Below are 16,799 nucleotides of genomic sequence, written 5' to 3'. Positions count from 1 at the left end.
TGACCTTTTATCAACAAATTGCCCCGTGCATTTCGTACAAATGCTCGACCAACTCCTTAACATGTCTAGTGCTACAAGCATCCCAGGCATATTTAAGACAGTCTTTACGGGACTGCTGACACCCTTCCAGGCAATTTTGGGAATCTTTCCTAATTTTGTGCACTCCATCTTTGGTGGTATTCCACTATTTTTTGGACTCATCGCAGGGATTCTATTTTTGACCCTCCTGCTACGTTATGGCAAGCCTCGGCTCAGACATAGCTCCCATGGGAATGGAAGAAACAATCCTAGCAATGCGCTACAGGGACAGGATAACTGACGTCCTCGGATTGGCCAGGCTGAGAGATCTAAACATGACCTGGTTCCTTTCATTCAGACCAATATGGCAAAATTGCATTTTACCTGTGCTACGGTGTATGCTTTGCGGCAATGAATGCGTGTTGGACATCTGTCTTTCACTTCCATCAGCAGTACCAATGGACGTCGATACTTTGCTCAGTCCAATAACGGCTCACGCATTGTGTTGTCCCCAGCGGCTACCAATCCTGATGACGGCATTCGTGGAGACTCCTGTACTACAGCCAAGTGGTAACAGTGGAGCGAGTGACAAAAGCAACATCATCCAGGTACAACGTTCTGTGAGCAGGGCTGGTCCTGTCTTCGATGACAGCAATCATTCTCACACCTGCCAAGTTACAGCGCTATCTAATTTGGTTGAACTATCACCTGATTTTGTAGACCAATTCTTTGAGAGCCTGTCTGATACGATGTTCTCACCCACAGAGAAACAATAACTTTTGAAAAGCTTTCCGACACACGGCGTTCCCATGAACTCTGAATTCGGCCTTCAGTTTTGATCAACATAAAACTGCCAGGAGCTTTGGTAAACTGATTTTTCTTTGAATTGGACAATTTTTTAATATTGACCCTCTCCTTTTGGCACGAACAATTCTTTGCTTAACGTAAAAACTATTCTTAGAGAACAGAAGCTTCACACTTCTATTTCTAAAAAACACATCTAGAGACATAACAACATAACACCAGCCTCTAGCACACATATTATTACAATGCATTTTTATGTGATGATTTATCTCGCATTTCTTCTGTCAGAGATACTTCATGTGTAATTCTTTATGCATAATCGTTCATTGATTTCATATGCAATACCTTTTGAATGATTACTATGCTTTAAAAAACGTACAGTACCTAAATTCCATGTATTGCAAGTACGCCTATTTCGAATGCATTTATGTATTTTGGGGTGGGCAATGTTACACATGCATCTTATTGCTTAGTTTTAGTAATTTTGATGGACATGAATTCGTGGAGTGGGTGTCATGTGCTTATCTAGGTTCCTGATCGATACTGTGACCTTATGCCCCTATTCGGCTATAAAGCCCCTTTTTCCCTATATTGGCATAACCGTTCAAGTGCGATTTTCTGAAAAGTCATCTCTGGCCTCACACGAGCAGAGCCACAGAGCCACGTTCCAGCATGACTCTCTGCTACTTCCTTTGCGACCAATTAGTGCAATGACAGAGCAGCAGTCACTATCTGATATTCCTAGATAACACTCCGAGTTCTTCAACAAGATAAAAACTTAGCAAACCTGGAAATCCCCGCTTGCTATGTTTTGATTAGTAATGGAACTCTAATGAGCAACTGATAACTATCACTTCCTAGTGACATCTTTAATTGACGTCTTATGTCCAGCAAACTTGCGTCAAACCCGGCACCTGTCAGGTATAAATATTACCAACGTTGCCTTAAGCAATGAGCGAACATGTTGCTGATGCCAGCTGCCTGCATGACCCCGTGTTGGTAAAAACTAGCACTCTGTCGCTGCAGCCTGCTATCCTGTGGTGGTGAAGCTACTGATTACCATTATCGCCGCTACAGCGCGACCTATGGTGCAGTACGCTTGAGGAGCCGTGCAGCCGTCCTCTGCGAAGACATCCAGCCCAGCTGCCCGCGGACGCTGTCACCCCTCCTTCCTCGACGCGCTGAGAGAAGCCGCTGCCTTTCTCGTGCAGAGAAATCCAGTCCCGGCGCTTCCAGTTTACCCTCGCAGGTGACTGGGATATCGAGAGAGACCCCTGAAGGAGATACCAATCCTCCATCATTCTATTCAGAGGTATGGTGTTGACTAAACCCTTAGACGAGAATTCTTGAAACAAACCTTGGCAAAACCAACTTAACTTAAGCTACTTACTTACTCCCCCTTCTCACGTGTTAGGCTTAGGTCAGGCACACTGGGGTAGGCTTAGTTAGAAGCACCAGTTGAGTATGTAGCCTAATGTATATATGACTATATATATGTTTTATTACTTTTAAACCATTGTATGGCTAAGAAACCATATCAATGCTTTTACAGTTCTATTTTGCTATTCTTATCTTACTGTACGTACTTTTTATAATAACAGTTATTGCAATTGTGGCAATACATTTCTCTTGTACGAGAAGAAAGACTGTTCAATAAATGTTAACCCTTTATTGATAAACGCCCGTCTCTCTATTCTCTACATATTGTGAAAGTAAACTGCAATAGACTGACTGAGTGAAATCTATGTCTATTGTTTCACACGACCCTAGAGATCGACTCTTGATCTGAGGAGCAAAGTTGTCATGTTGCACGGTTGTTGGAAAGCTGAATCCCTTCTTGTCTGTGCCAAGGAAGCTGATCACTTCCTATACAGAGAAGAAAGTTTCCAGTGACCTCTGAGCTAGTTGGTAATACAACCCAATTAAGTTTAGCATAGTCAGTGGAGGCCTGGAATATCCGCAGTTCCACGTCGATACTACTGTTTATGTTATTCCAATGCGCAGGGCCTAGTGGGAAACTAGGAACTACACTACAAAAGTGATGCCACATGACCGTAATCTGATGTAATAACAATAATTACATCCCTAAAGTCTAGAGGATAACTCAGAGAAATGGTATTGGCAAACCACTGGGAGGTGCTCAAAAAGGAAAATAATCGTAGCCACGCCCTTCTGTATGAATTCATATGAACCATATATTAAATAAGGAACTATATTATTGGGTTGACTTATGGTTTATTTGTGTTAATAAACTTTGATTTATGATCACATGGAAAGAACTATCACACATACAGAGTTGACGGTTATGATCAAACACATCACTTTTCAGTATTCACAATATTAAAGCCTGGCAACAAGTTAAAAAATGTGCAAATGTGCATTTTTTTTATTTGTTTCTTATTTTCATGCTATGATATGGTCTAAAGAGTGCGCATTGTGCTGCTGAATATATTTATTTTAACAAACTAGAAATGCAATTTCCCAGTGGGCGCTGCAGAAAGAAAACAGAGCCCATCGGGGCACTGTTTGCCTCGTATTCTTGGCACTGCTTTTGCCAGGTTTGAGGCCAGGGGTCGCAAGGGCAGTGCGGAGACTGGTAATGGACACGTGGGGGGGGAGTATGGGGGGGGGATGGGGGTAGCTGCTGCTACCTCTGCTGACCCCCTAAATAACGTCCCTGGTGACGGGCCTCGAGTCACAGGAATTGGTCTTCCCCTCCATACCTGCGGCTGTGGTAGCTGGTTCCTTGTGCCCTTGGGACACCTTGTGACTCTGCCATCACAAAGGCAGGTTTAGAGGCGGACGACTACAAGCATATTTTATGTATTTAATAATAGCAATCCGGTTTGTAGTGGAGGTTTTCCATTTCCCTTTAGGTATCATATGCCTGTACTCCTCATGCTCACCATAAGTGCAACTTGTGGTCACATGCACCTGTCTGTAGTTGTACTATTAACCCTTATGCTGCCTCACTGGCACTGGAACCTGTGACCTCTAGATTACACGATATTTCCCTCAGCAGGTAAATACAGCTCTTTTCAGCCTCTTCGTTGACGGCCTAGGTTACTCTGGTACAGACGGGCATCTTTTCATCTCACAGGGGGTGGCATCTGGCTCGACGGGCACCGCCTCGGAGCTGGGAGCGGAGGGGGCTTCTTCTTCCCAGGCAGGAAGCTCGGCGGGCCCCATGTGCTGGCGCTCGCACCCTGCGCGCCGCTTCCCCTGGTCTCAGCTGCCATCTCTAAATTGAGACGTCGAGGAGAGAGGCAGGCGGGCACTGGCTGCCAAGGCAGCGGGTTACAAGCGAGTGGCTGCCAGCAGCGCCAGTCTCCCATGGGGGCACGAGGGACCAGGCTGTGACTGCACGAGTGTGCGCCTCCATCCTGAGAGAGGCCGCAGCCTTCAGTCAGTACCGAGAGAAGCCGCAGACAGCAGTCAGCACTGAGAGAGGCCGCAGACAGCACAGCCGGAACCGAGAGAGGCCTCAGACAGCAGTCAGCACTGAGAGAGGCCGCAGACAGCACAGCCGGTACAGAGAGAGGCCGCAGCTTGCAGTCAGCACTGAGAGGCCGCAGGCCGCACAGCAGGCATCAGGACCTGCACTTACATGCAGCCAGAGATAGGCAGCAGGCATGTACAGCGACGGGCGGCCCCTGCTATCCTGCACAGCCAGCATTGAGCGGGGCTGCAGGCAGCTTTCACAGGCACTAGAAAGGCAGCAGCAACACTGCAAGAGTTCAGTGGCACCCTGCGTGGGCAGGATGCCCTGGACCAGCCTCACACTGAGAGAGGCTGCAGGTGACACGGGCAGTGGCGTTGAAAGGGGCGGTCCATGAGTGCTGCTGTGGGTGTTCCCATGCCACACCCATGGACCTGACACATTTCCAGGTTAACAAGAAATCGCAAATATGGAAATGCGTCTGAATGCAATGCCTCCCCAGGGGCGCAACGAGGAGAAATGTATTCATTTCTCCTTGTTTTTTCCCTCTTTCTATGCGTGCTGCATTCTGCAGCACACATAGAATGAGGAAATCACCTCTGGTGATTGTTTATGTAGAGGAAGGGTTCCCTTCATGCACATAACCAATCATTAGAACAATGATGTTTTGCAATTTCTATGTGTGCTGATGCAGCACACATAGAAGTTGTAAAACGCCATTTCTGATTGTTTATGTGCAGGAAGGGAAACCTTCCTGCACATAAACAATCATCCCCATGACACAGGCATCCTTGCACCATGGTGCAAGGGGGCCTGTACCGGCGCATGGCAGCAGTTTGTGTGCCAGCGCAGAGGGAAGCACAGAGATGCAACATATTGTTGTAAATATGTTGCATCCCTGTACTTCGAAACTAACGCAGCGTGGCGTAGCAAAATGACTTGCTGCGTTAGTTTATTGTAAATCTGCCCCTAATAGAGGCCGCAGCCTGCGAGAGGCTACAGCCAGCATGTCCCAGCCACATATATAGAGGGGCCAGTGACAGCCTGCACAGGAAGCACTGATAGAGGCACAGCCAGCACCGAGAGAGGCTGCAGCCGTGGTACACAGCCAGCATTGAGAGATGCCACAGGCAGCTTCCAGAGGCAGAAGAAACACAAAAGATGAGAATCCAGAGCCAGCCTGCGAAGGCAGCATGCCCCAGCACAACATAAGAGAGGTTGCAGCCTGCACAAGCAGCAGTGAGGGAGGCCGAAGGCTACAGAGGCAGCACTGAGGGGGTCGCAGACAACTTGCACAGCCAGCAGAAGGCTGCAGCAACAAACTGAGGCAGGACGAGACCTTCTGCCTGCAGAGGTAACTACTGAGAAAGACACTGCTTAACATAGGGCCTTGGTTGATAGCAACTTAACGTACGCCTAGTTCTTGGGGGACACCAAATCCTACTGGGTAACCATTAAAACCAGATAATCTCTCTTTCTCTCTCTGGACCTGTAAGAAATTGGATTATTATTTGATGTTGGTGACTACCAACCGCGAGGTATAAACATAATCCTTGTCAGGGTGAACCCACAAAGTCACTAAATTCAACTCAGCTGAACCCCCTGGTACCTATGTCACAGAACAAACAGGCATAACTTAGGGCAATGTTTAAAGCATATTTACAGCACCAAAACAGTAATAAAATCAGAATGCAAAAACAATAAAAATCCCAAACTGAATTTGAAACGTAGATTAAAATGTATTAAACAAAATTACACCAAAATGAACCAAATTCAATACGTGGAATCGGAGATATGAATTTTAAAAGTTGTAAGTAGAAATAACACCAAGAAGCATGGAGTGTCAATGGTTGCAGCAGATACGGACATAGGCGCAATTTGATGCTGAATGCAAATGAGCGCGGGCAGCAATGTCTCGTCCTAATGGGTGAAGGGGACACGCCCCCCCACCTTTTGCCCAAAAAGAAGAGTGTCTGTCAGGCTGTGCAAAGGGCAGCCCGACAGACACTCTTTATTTTCGGGTTTGGCAGCTAGGAGCTAGACATGCGCTATACAGCAGCGGTTTCTTCATAGGAGCCCTGAGGCATTGACCCCCCTACAGCTGCGAGCTATAACCTCCCAGGCTCATTTTTACATTTTAAATTACTTAGTACCTCCATTTTTTCTCTTTATTTAGGGGCGGGGTCGGTTGCTCTCACGAAAGACATAGGTGAGTGGGATGAGCAGCTGAGACTGAAACTGAGCTGCGCATGTCAGATTGGCCGGTATTTTTGCTCAGGCCAGCCTGACATGCGCCATTCAGGCTTACATATTAAAAGCTATCATGGAGCTGTGTGAGCAACGACATAGCCCCATTGGTCTTCAATGGAGCGTGGTGCTTGCATGCTCCAGCCAATTCTAGTACTGCTCTTATGCTGCATAATGTTATATACAGCATAAGAGCAGTGCTTGAGGTCTGCCGCAAGCTCCACAGCGATGTGGGGATGTGTACTGAGAAAGGGTGCTGCCGTCTTATCCTAGCTGTCCTGCCTGACATTGCTACTCTGGGCATCATGCCTGTCGGTCACCTGTCATGACCTGGGCAGAGGCTTGCTGCCGCTAGGGGTTGCCAACTCCTCAGTGCCACCACATGAGCATCTACCCGCACCTCAAGGGAGATGTGCGCCTGAGGAGGCTGCTGTGCATCACCAACTACTTTCTGAAGATTAACCCCTTCTATGCTTATGAAGAGCTCAGCTCATCATGAGGCACAGTGGAGCTGTGCTCATGACGAGCTGAGTTCGTCATAACTGCTGCGGCCTTCCCATGCACAGCTAATTCCCCGCCAGTGCGGGGGTTCTATTGGAGTGGGCGGAGTCATGACGAGCCCAGCTTGTCATGAGCACAGCTCCACTGTGCAGCATGACGAGCTGGGCTCGTCACGAGCACCGGGGTGCCGTGCGTGGCCCCTCCCCCCGCACCGCAGGGGAATTAGCCCCGCATGGAAGGGGTGAATGTGGATGGCAAGGTCGGGGAGACCACCGAGGAGGAGTGTCCATACAGTAAGTGCACCTTGCCCCTCTCAGATGCATCACAGGAGGGTGTACACCCGAGAGGGCTTTACAAAGGGGGATTTGGGAATCTAGTGACCACTGGTACTGGCCTGCGCCCTGTTGCTCCAGGGTGATGCTGAAAAGCGCGTTGTGTGAAGAGAAGCATGTGTGTATCCCAGTGTCATTGCACCATTTATTTACTTTAACCCACAGCAGACGGAGCCTAATTTGTTCTGCAAATGATGTGAGTGAGTACTGGATAGGACGCAGCCCGCCAAGGTGAGAATGTGGTGTTCCTGTGGGCAATAGCTTACCACTGATGCTGGTGTAATCATCCGTAAACCCTTCTGGATGTTGGGACTGGTGTTGTTTCTGGCATTGGGTAGGCACTTGCATGTTTAAGTGATCACTGCAGCAGTTTAGTGCCTGAGAAGCACTAGGGTGCAAGTGGCAGACACCATCTGCACCCCGAGGTCACAGCACATCAGACCTAGGCTCACCCTGGCCCGAGTGACCTCAGCGTCAGCCCTAACCCACTCAAATGTGTTTATTAAAAGGAAGCGCAATAAACTATACACCAATACTACTATCAAACAAATTACCACTTGAAGTAAATGCTTTAAAAGAAATAAACGTGTGCAATTGTAGTTTATTGTTTTAAGTTATCTCAACAATAACTTGTAGTGTTAGTCTCAAAGTAGCGGTACTGAGAACTTTCTCCAAAGTCCATTTACAATGGGCACACAAAATACGTGCTGTAAGCCTTCACCATGCCTGTTTGCATTGGGAGAAATGTTTTCTTCATAAGTTGTGTGGTTTTGGGTCCATCCTGGCCCCCTCTGGGGACCTGCAACCATGTAAACCGATGTCCAGGCTTGTAATAGCGCAGTGACTGCAGCGTCGGCCGAACAACGCACACATACACAGTGGCACACTAAAAACACATGCAGGCTTGCACTGGCTTACTGGTGCAGCATCGGCTTAGAGCCAATCTCAATGGAAATGGGCCAAAACTATGACCCAAAGCATCGTCTACCCCTATTTTCCAGATTATAAAAAATAAGGGTAGTGGACTACTTAAAAACCTATGAAAACGTAATGTGTAACATTAGATCTAAGGATGAAAAACAGCTTTTAATATCCTTTGTTAAACCCTATAAAGCAGTATCCACAGCTACCATTGCTAGATGGGTTAGACTAATATTGTCAGAAGCAGGAATAGATTTGTCCAAATTTGGGGCTCATTTTTTTCATGGGGCTATGGCCAGTAAAGTGTTCTAGGCAGAAGGATCCCTTTCCGATATCTTGAAAGCTACGGACTGGTCAAAGGCATCCACATTTGTACAGTTTTACCTTAGACCTGTGGAACATGTGAGCAGTTCAGCGTTAAAAAGCTTTAAATATGCATAATGGTAGCCTCCGGTCTTGTAATCAAATGACGATTCTCTAATTATCATACAGAGAGAATCTTGATTTCATTAAAGACAACAGAGGCTAACATTATCCCATTCCCACCCACCACACCCTGGTGGAAGATGAACTACATTAGTTTGATTTAGAAACAGACTTTAATTAAGAATAAGTTTATGTCGTTTTTTAAATATTTAATACTAAATTGTAACACTATATAGCTTAGAATAGCCTTTAATCTATTTGTGATTACTTACAAATATCTAACTCCAAAATATATCGGAATTACCAATTTTTTCCTCTTTTTTTCTTTCAGACACTTCATCTTTGTGATAATCACTTCATTATCTATACATTTAGAGTAGAAGATGTCAATTTAATGAATGTATGGTTCTCTGTCGCAGCTCTGAGAGGAAAACCTAGTTACTATTGTAGGAAAGTAGGATCTGCTTCTTATGGTTACCACTACTTTTTGCTCGATGTTGCACTATTTTTGACTAGTCTGACTGGGATCCTGCTAATCAGGACCGCAGTCTATCTGCATTCTCATTTACATTGTCATGCATGTACTTTGATACCCTCCAGATTTGATACTGGGGTACCCTTATAAGTCCCTAGTATAAGGTACCCATGTACCCAGGACATAGGTACCCCAGAGGCCTCCCATGGGCTGAAGCATGTATTATGCCACCCATGAGAGGCCATGCAAAATGGAAATACTGGTCTGCTACTGCAGTCTGTGTGAGCTGGTGCTCACAGAACTTACTTTATTCACTATATCTATTGGTCACTACACTTAAAACTTATAAGTCACCCCTATAACGGGCCTTATCAATCCTGAAGGAAAGGTGCTGGGTTTTATGTGAGAGGATGTCCCTACATTAGCAGAGCCCCTCTGCAGCCTACGGAGACCATTCTCCCGGGTTGTCTAAGACTCAGCCGGACATATAGGTAGAGGTGCATTATAACCTCGCGGTAAATGCTATCTCGAAAACGGCTGCATAGAAACATATCATGTTTGGTATCAAACACCTTGGAATCATACCTCCACACTGGCAACCGGTGTGGGAGGTATGATTCCACCCTTCTGAAGCGAGCTTCATGGGGTCACTGGTCCATCCGGTGCCAACTTTTTGGACCCGGACAGCACAACATAGATGCTGCCGACCAGAGACACATTTCTGCCCTCCTGCTGCTGAGCCAAGCTTGAGCAGAGGAAGGGAGCAAAATAGGCATCCTGTCACAGGGAGGTGTGACCACCTCCCAGGCAGGATTTAGTGTATTGGGGGTGGGTGGGTTCACTCTGAGAGTGCCGGAAAGTCTGCACCTGGGTCACATTTGGTATCCCTGTGCATAGTCCAGTTCAAACCAGTTCTGGGAGCCATTGGGTCCTGCTCTGGTGCAAAACTGGACAAAGGACATGGAAGTAACCTCCCCTCTGTCATGCCCCTCCCCTAAGAGGGTCCCCTGAATCTATCCAACCCTCTCCAGTGGGTACAAAAGGGCTTACCTGCCTGTAAGACTGTAGTGTAGTTCCTAGTTTCCCACTAGGCCCTGCGCATTGGAATAACATAAACAGTAGTATCGACGTGGAACTGCGGATATTCCAGGCCTCCACTGACTATGCTAAACTTAATTGGGTTGTGTTACCAACTAGCTCAGAGGTCACTGGAAACTTTCTTCTCTGCATGGGAAGTGATCAGCTTCCTTGGCACAGACAAGAAGGGATTCAGCTTTCCAACAACCGTGCAACATGACAACTTTGCTCCTCAGATCAAGAGTCAATCTCTAGGGTCGTGTGAAACAATAGACATGTATTTCACTCAGTCAGTCTAGTGCAGTTTACTTTCACGATATGTAGAGAATAGAGAGACGGGCGTTTGTCAATAAAGGGTTAACATTTATTGAACAGTCTTTCTTCTCGTACAAGAGAAATGTATTGCCACAATTGCAAGACTTGTTATGATAAAAAGTACGTACAGTAAGATAAGTATTGCGAAATAGAACTGTAAAAGTATTGATATGGTTTCTTAGCCATACAATGGTTTAAAAGTAATAAAACATATATACAGTCATATATACATTAGGCTAACATACTCAACTGGTGCTTCTAACTAAGCCTACCCCAGTGTGCCTGACCTAAGCCTAACACGTGGAAGGGGAGTAAGTAAGTAGCTTTAAGTTAAGTTGGTTTTGCCAAGGTTTGTTTCAAGAATTCTCGTCTAAGGGTTTAGTCAACACCATACCTCTGAATAGAATGATGGAGGATTGGTATCTCCTTCAGGGGTCTCTCTCGATATCCCAGTCACCCGCGAGGGTAGACCGGAAACGCCGGAGCTGGATTTCTCTGCACGAGAAAGGCAGCAGGTCTCTTCAGCGCGTCGAGGAAGGAGGGGGGACAGCGTCCGCGGGCAGCTGGAATCTGCTGGATGTCTTCGCAGAGGGACGGCTGTTCAGCTGCTAAGCGTACTGCACCATAGTTCGCGCTTTGGCGGCGATAATGGTATCAGTAGCTTCACCACCACAGGGACAGCAGGCTGCAGCGACAGAGTGCTAGATTTACCAACACGGGGTCTTGCAGGCAGCTGGCATCAGCAACAGTAGCTCGCATTGCTTAAGGCAACGTTGGTGATATTTATACCTGACAGGTGCTGGGTTTGACGCAAGTTTGCTGGACATAAGACGTCAATTAAAGATGTCACTAGGAAGTGATAGTTATCAGTTGCTCATTAGAGTTCCATTACTAATCAAAACACAGCAAGCGGGGATTTCCAGGTTTGCTGAGTTTTTATCTTGTTGAAGAACTCGGAGTGTTAATCTAGGAATATCAGATAGTGACTTCTGCCCTGTCATTGCACTAATTGGTCGCAAAGGAAGTGGCAGAGAGCTATGCTGGAATGTGACTCTGTTCGTGTGAGGCCAGAGATGACTTTTCTGAAAATCGCACTTGAACGGTTATGCCAATATAGGTATCAGGCTTGGCTCCAAACTTCCTCGGGGCTGTGATGAGAGTCCAATCCCGGCCCTACCAAACGACCTCAGAGCTCTGTAATAAAACACAGAGCTGCTAAGAGAGTGCAGCAGGCCGCGGGAAGGGAAGGGAACAGCGGGAGGGAGATCTGCAATGACAAAGAACAAGATATTAAAGCACCCTATCTCCCTATACTACAACAAAGTAATCTAATCTCTCCACCCAACTCCTCCCCCCCACTAATCACCAGTTAGTACCTGTAAAGTAAAATACGCAAAGACCAAATCCAATGGAGACAGGAGATTGTTGTGGTGTGAGGAACGGGGTCAAACTGTGAATATAAAATAAACACGATTCACTCCCTTTACTCCAGGCACAGACTGTTGGCTGTTGCTCAAAAGTTAAGTCACCACACATACCCCAATGTAATGCATATGTTTCTATCAATGGGCAGCCACACAGTTCCTTTGGTTAACCTTTCCAATACCCTCCTGTCTCCTGTCCAGAATGATATAAGAAAACAATAATGAATACTGCGCTCCTCAGAAACACTTCCTTGCCACACAGTAAAAGAAATACTTCACATTGGCGTTACAGAGTTAATCCTCACTCTGTAAAGGTTATTAACGGGCGTGCCCTTAAGAAGTTCTGCTATGACACAAACAGTGAGGGCAGAAGGAAAGCGAGGCTCAAAGAAAAAAGCTCCAAGTGAGTCCTATCGCCTCCTTGCAAGAGTACCAGTATATACAATATTTACAGCAATAATGCACCTTGCAGGCTCAATTCTGAGTTGGCTCGCTCATCAGGTCCGTTTCCCTGAGAACCAACATGCAGCCACAAAAGTTTGTGACCACCCTGTCAACCACTGAGCCTCTTGAGTTTCCAAATAGATAGGCACAGGGTGCCGCTTTCGAACAGAAAACCGGGTGTGGATGTGTAGTTGGGATCGAAGCTACCAACGCCACACACCCAGCACCACCAGATTACTCACGGTAAAGATGCCCACTGGAACGCCAGACACCTCTTACCGCCTCCAGCCAGGGACTCCGGGAACGCCACCGCATACGGAATTATCGGCGTTTCACCGCCGTTAGACCTCAGTATTTATTTCCTGGCATGCGCGCGCAGCTCGCGTCGGAACGCGACGTCAGCGCGGCATGCCGGGAATTGTAGTTTTTGCTCTCTTTCCGGCCGCCACGGGCGCTCGGCGTCCAGAACATGACAGTACACCCCCCTTTACAAAGGGGTCCCACCACCTCCAGGTTTGCCAGGAAACAAACGGTGAAACCGGGCCACCAGCCGGGGTGCTTTAACAGCGTTCACTGGCTCCCAAGAATCCTCCTCTGGCCCAAACCCCTTCCAGGAGATCAGATATTGCAAACGACCTCTCACCAATCTAGAGTCCCGGATACATCTCACCTCATATTCCTGATCCTGCATCCCCCATATAGGCACCGGGGACTTACGAATTGGACTCCTAGAGGGTTTCAAAAGGGAAACGTGAAACACAGGGTGTATGCGAAGATGCGCCGGCAAATGCAGTCGCACAGCAACCGGGTTCACATGACTCACCACCCGGTAAGGACCAATAAACTTAGGATTAAACACACTGTGCTTCTTAAATTTAATATGCCTGGTGGACAACCATACTAAATCACCCTTTTTATATACAGGATTAGGTCTCCGGTGTTTGTCCGCTTGGTGTTTATACCTAGCTTTGGCCTTTTCAAGATTTTTGCGTGTGCTCAAAAGTATTTTGCGCACCCGCAACAACCTATCCCTTACCTCAGGTAACCTCACCTTATCAGATGGCAATAGCATAGGGGTGAACCTGGGATGATGACCATAAGAGCAAAAGAAAGGCGTGTATTGAGTGGATGCATGTTGAGTGCTGTTGTAGGCTATTTCTGCCACCCACAACCAATCAACCCATGACTCACTACTATCTTGTACGTAGCAACGTAGGTACTGTTTCAGGGATTGGTTCAGTCTCTCCGTCTGTCCATCCGTCTGCGGATGGAAACTGGTGGACACAGACGAAGTGATGTGCAACGCCTTACACCAGGTTTTCCAAAATCTCGCAGTGAATTGTGCCCCTCGATCGGACACTATGTCTCTGGGAAGGCCATGCAGTCTTACAATGTTCACCAGGAGTAGTTGAGCTAATTGTCCTGCAGTGGGTACTTGGGCACAAGGAATGAAGTGACCCATTTTGGTCAAGAAGTCCACTACCACAATTATGGCTGTTTTGCCTTGATCTTTTGGAAGCCCCACAATGAAGTCGACTGAGAACCTCTCCCACGGATTCTCCGGAGTGGGCAAAGGTAGTAACATTCCCTGAGGTTTTTGTCTGTTCGTTTTCATTTGACTGCATGTGACGCACTCCGCCACCCAACGAAGCACATCCGGTCTAAGGGAAGGCCACCAGAACTGCCTCTGGATTTTTTCCACGGTCTTGACAAAACCCATGTGACCGGCACACGGAACGTCATGGCACCAAGAGAACACAACACGGCGTAAGATTTCTGAGGGCACCAGTACCTGTTTTCCTCTCATCGGAAGGCCATGTTTCATTTTCCATTCCGGGTGATGTCTGAGCCATGTGCGCCACACACAGGTTTGCACTCCCCTCCTGACTCGGGATATGAAGTCTTCTGTATGAGTTACCGCTATGACTTTTGCAGGGTCAATGATAGACTGCACCGGTTTCTCCTCTGGTATCAGGTGGTTCTCTCTCCTGGTAAGTGCATCCGCCTTTCTATTGTAGGTACCAGGCCTAAAGGTAACCACGAATTGGAACTCTTCGAAGTACATCATCCACCTTAATTGTCTGGGGGAAAGGTGTCTCGCAGCTCTTAAAAACTGAAGATTACGGTGATCGGTGTATACCGTGATCTGGTGCGAAGCTCCCATCAACCAGTGTCGCCATTCCATAAAGGCATCCCGTATAGCTAGCAGTTCCTTTTCGGCAATGGTGTAGTTTACTTCCGAGGGATTGAGCTTCCTGGACATGTAGGCAATCGGGTGCAGAGTGCCTGTTGAGTCTTCCTTTTGAGATAACACTGCTCCCAGGGCTATTTCTGAAGCGTCTGCCTCGACTATGAATGGTAAATCCGGATTGGCGTGTGTTAACACTGGTGCAGAGGAGAACGCGGCCTTGAGCTCATCGAATGCTTGTTGAGCTTTGTCTGTCCATACAAACGGGATGTTTTTCTTCGTGAGTTGCGTGAGGGGTGACACCATTCCTGAGAAACCAGCGATGAATCGCCTGTAGAAGTTGGCAAACCCCAACAGGCTCTGTATGTCTTTAACATTGTTGGGACGGGGCCAGTCTATAATTGCTTGGACTTTTCTGTCGGCCATCACTTGCCCTGACGGAGTAAGCATCACACCTAGGAACTCCACCGTCGTGACGTGAAATTCACATTTGGTGATTTTACAGAAGAGATGGTGTTTCTGGAGGGCTTGCAGCACTGATTTTACATGGGAGATGTGTTCCTCTGTGGAGTTGGAATAAATGAGAATGTCGTCAATATAAACGACAGCGTAACGATCCAGGAATTCACGAAGGACCTCATTCAGAAAAAATTGAAATGCGGCCGGGGCATTGCAAAGCCCAAAGGGCATTACTAAATACTCATATAATCCATACCGCGTCTTAAAGGCCGTTTTCCACTCATCACCCCGTCTTATGCGAACAAGGTGATAAGCCCCACGCAAGTCCAACTTCGTATAGATATGTGCTGCTCTGACTTGTTCTAGCAGCACCGGGATCAAAGGTAGCGGATATTGATTTTTCACCATGATGGCGTTTAATGCTCTATAGTCGATGCAACATCTCTTTTCACCATTAGCCTTTGGTATGAAGAACAAAGGGGATGCTGCAGGTGATCTAGAGGGTCGAATAAATCCTAAGGCCAAATATTTGTCAAGATATTCTCGTAGCGTCTCTGTTTCAGGTATAGTAAGCGCGTAAATCCTTCCGTTTGGAATCTCGGAGCCAGGGAGGAGGTCAATGCGACAATCATACGTGCGGTGAGGTGGCAGCACCTCGGCCTCTTTGTCACTGAACACTAGTCCAAACTCAGCATAACAAGAGGGCAGAATTACGTCTTTTTCTGCTGCTGTGGCGATTGATTGCATAGGCTCTAAGTTTTGTGCAGGCTCCTTCTCCGTGGGAAAACAGTGTTCTCGACAATAAGGGGAAAGGAACTGAATGGATTTGGTAGCCCAACGTATATCCGGATCATGTTTTTGTAGCCAGGGAAGACCTAGGATGATTCCATATTGCGGAGCTTCAATGATGTTGAAGATCAACCGTTCCTGGTGGGAATCCGAACATACCATTTCATACTCGCTTGTACGATAAGTAATTGGTCCTGCTTGGAGTTCATGTCCATCAACAGCGTAGACTGTTTCAGGTCTTTCTTTGGAAATGAGGGTTATTCCTAATCGACGAGCCATGGAACAATCCATGAAACAACCTGTGGCTCCTGAATCAACCATTACCTGCACCTCTTGTCGTTTCTTGTTAATGGTAATGTACATGTTTATAAACAGGTGGTTTCTCATATCCAAGGAATCCGGGGTGACTGAAGGGATAATGTGTATGCTTGAGGGTTTCCCTTCGCTTTCCATCAAGCTTTGTCGTTTCCCGACTCCTTTGCGGAGACTCCTGCTACACTCGGGCCTCCCCATCCTCGGTTACCTTTAGGCTTCACTGGGCATTCCCTTACATAATGGCCTTTCTTCCCACAATAGAGACACAATCCTTGCTTGCGTCTGTGTTCTCTTTCGCTGGTGGTTAAGGAGGCTCGCACCGCCCCTATCTCCATGGCCTCGGGAGACGAAGTTGGTTTATCACTGTTACCAGGTTGTTCATAAGGCATCACGGCTTTGTCCTTCTTCTTATGCTCTCCTTTTCTTTCCTTCATGCGATGATCTAATCGCAACGTAAGGTCTATTAGAGCAGAACACGTACGGGGCTGAGGATCTATCTGGGCTAAGACGTCCTTCATATCTTCATGGAGGCCTTGATAGAACAAAGCGGTTCTTTTGGCTTCAGGCCAATCTGTTTCGGCCACTAATCTTCTGAAATTGTTGAGATAGGTAACAAGGTCATTGT

This window comes from Lissotriton vulgaris, chromosome 5, assembly GCF_964263255.1.
Source record: "Lissotriton vulgaris chromosome 5, aLisVul1.2, whole genome shotgun sequence".
Lineage (NCBI taxonomy): Eukaryota > Metazoa > Chordata > Amphibia > Caudata > Salamandridae > Lissotriton > Lissotriton vulgaris.
The sequence above is the reverse complement of the archived record's forward strand: the minus strand, read 5'-3'. Positions refer to the sequence as shown.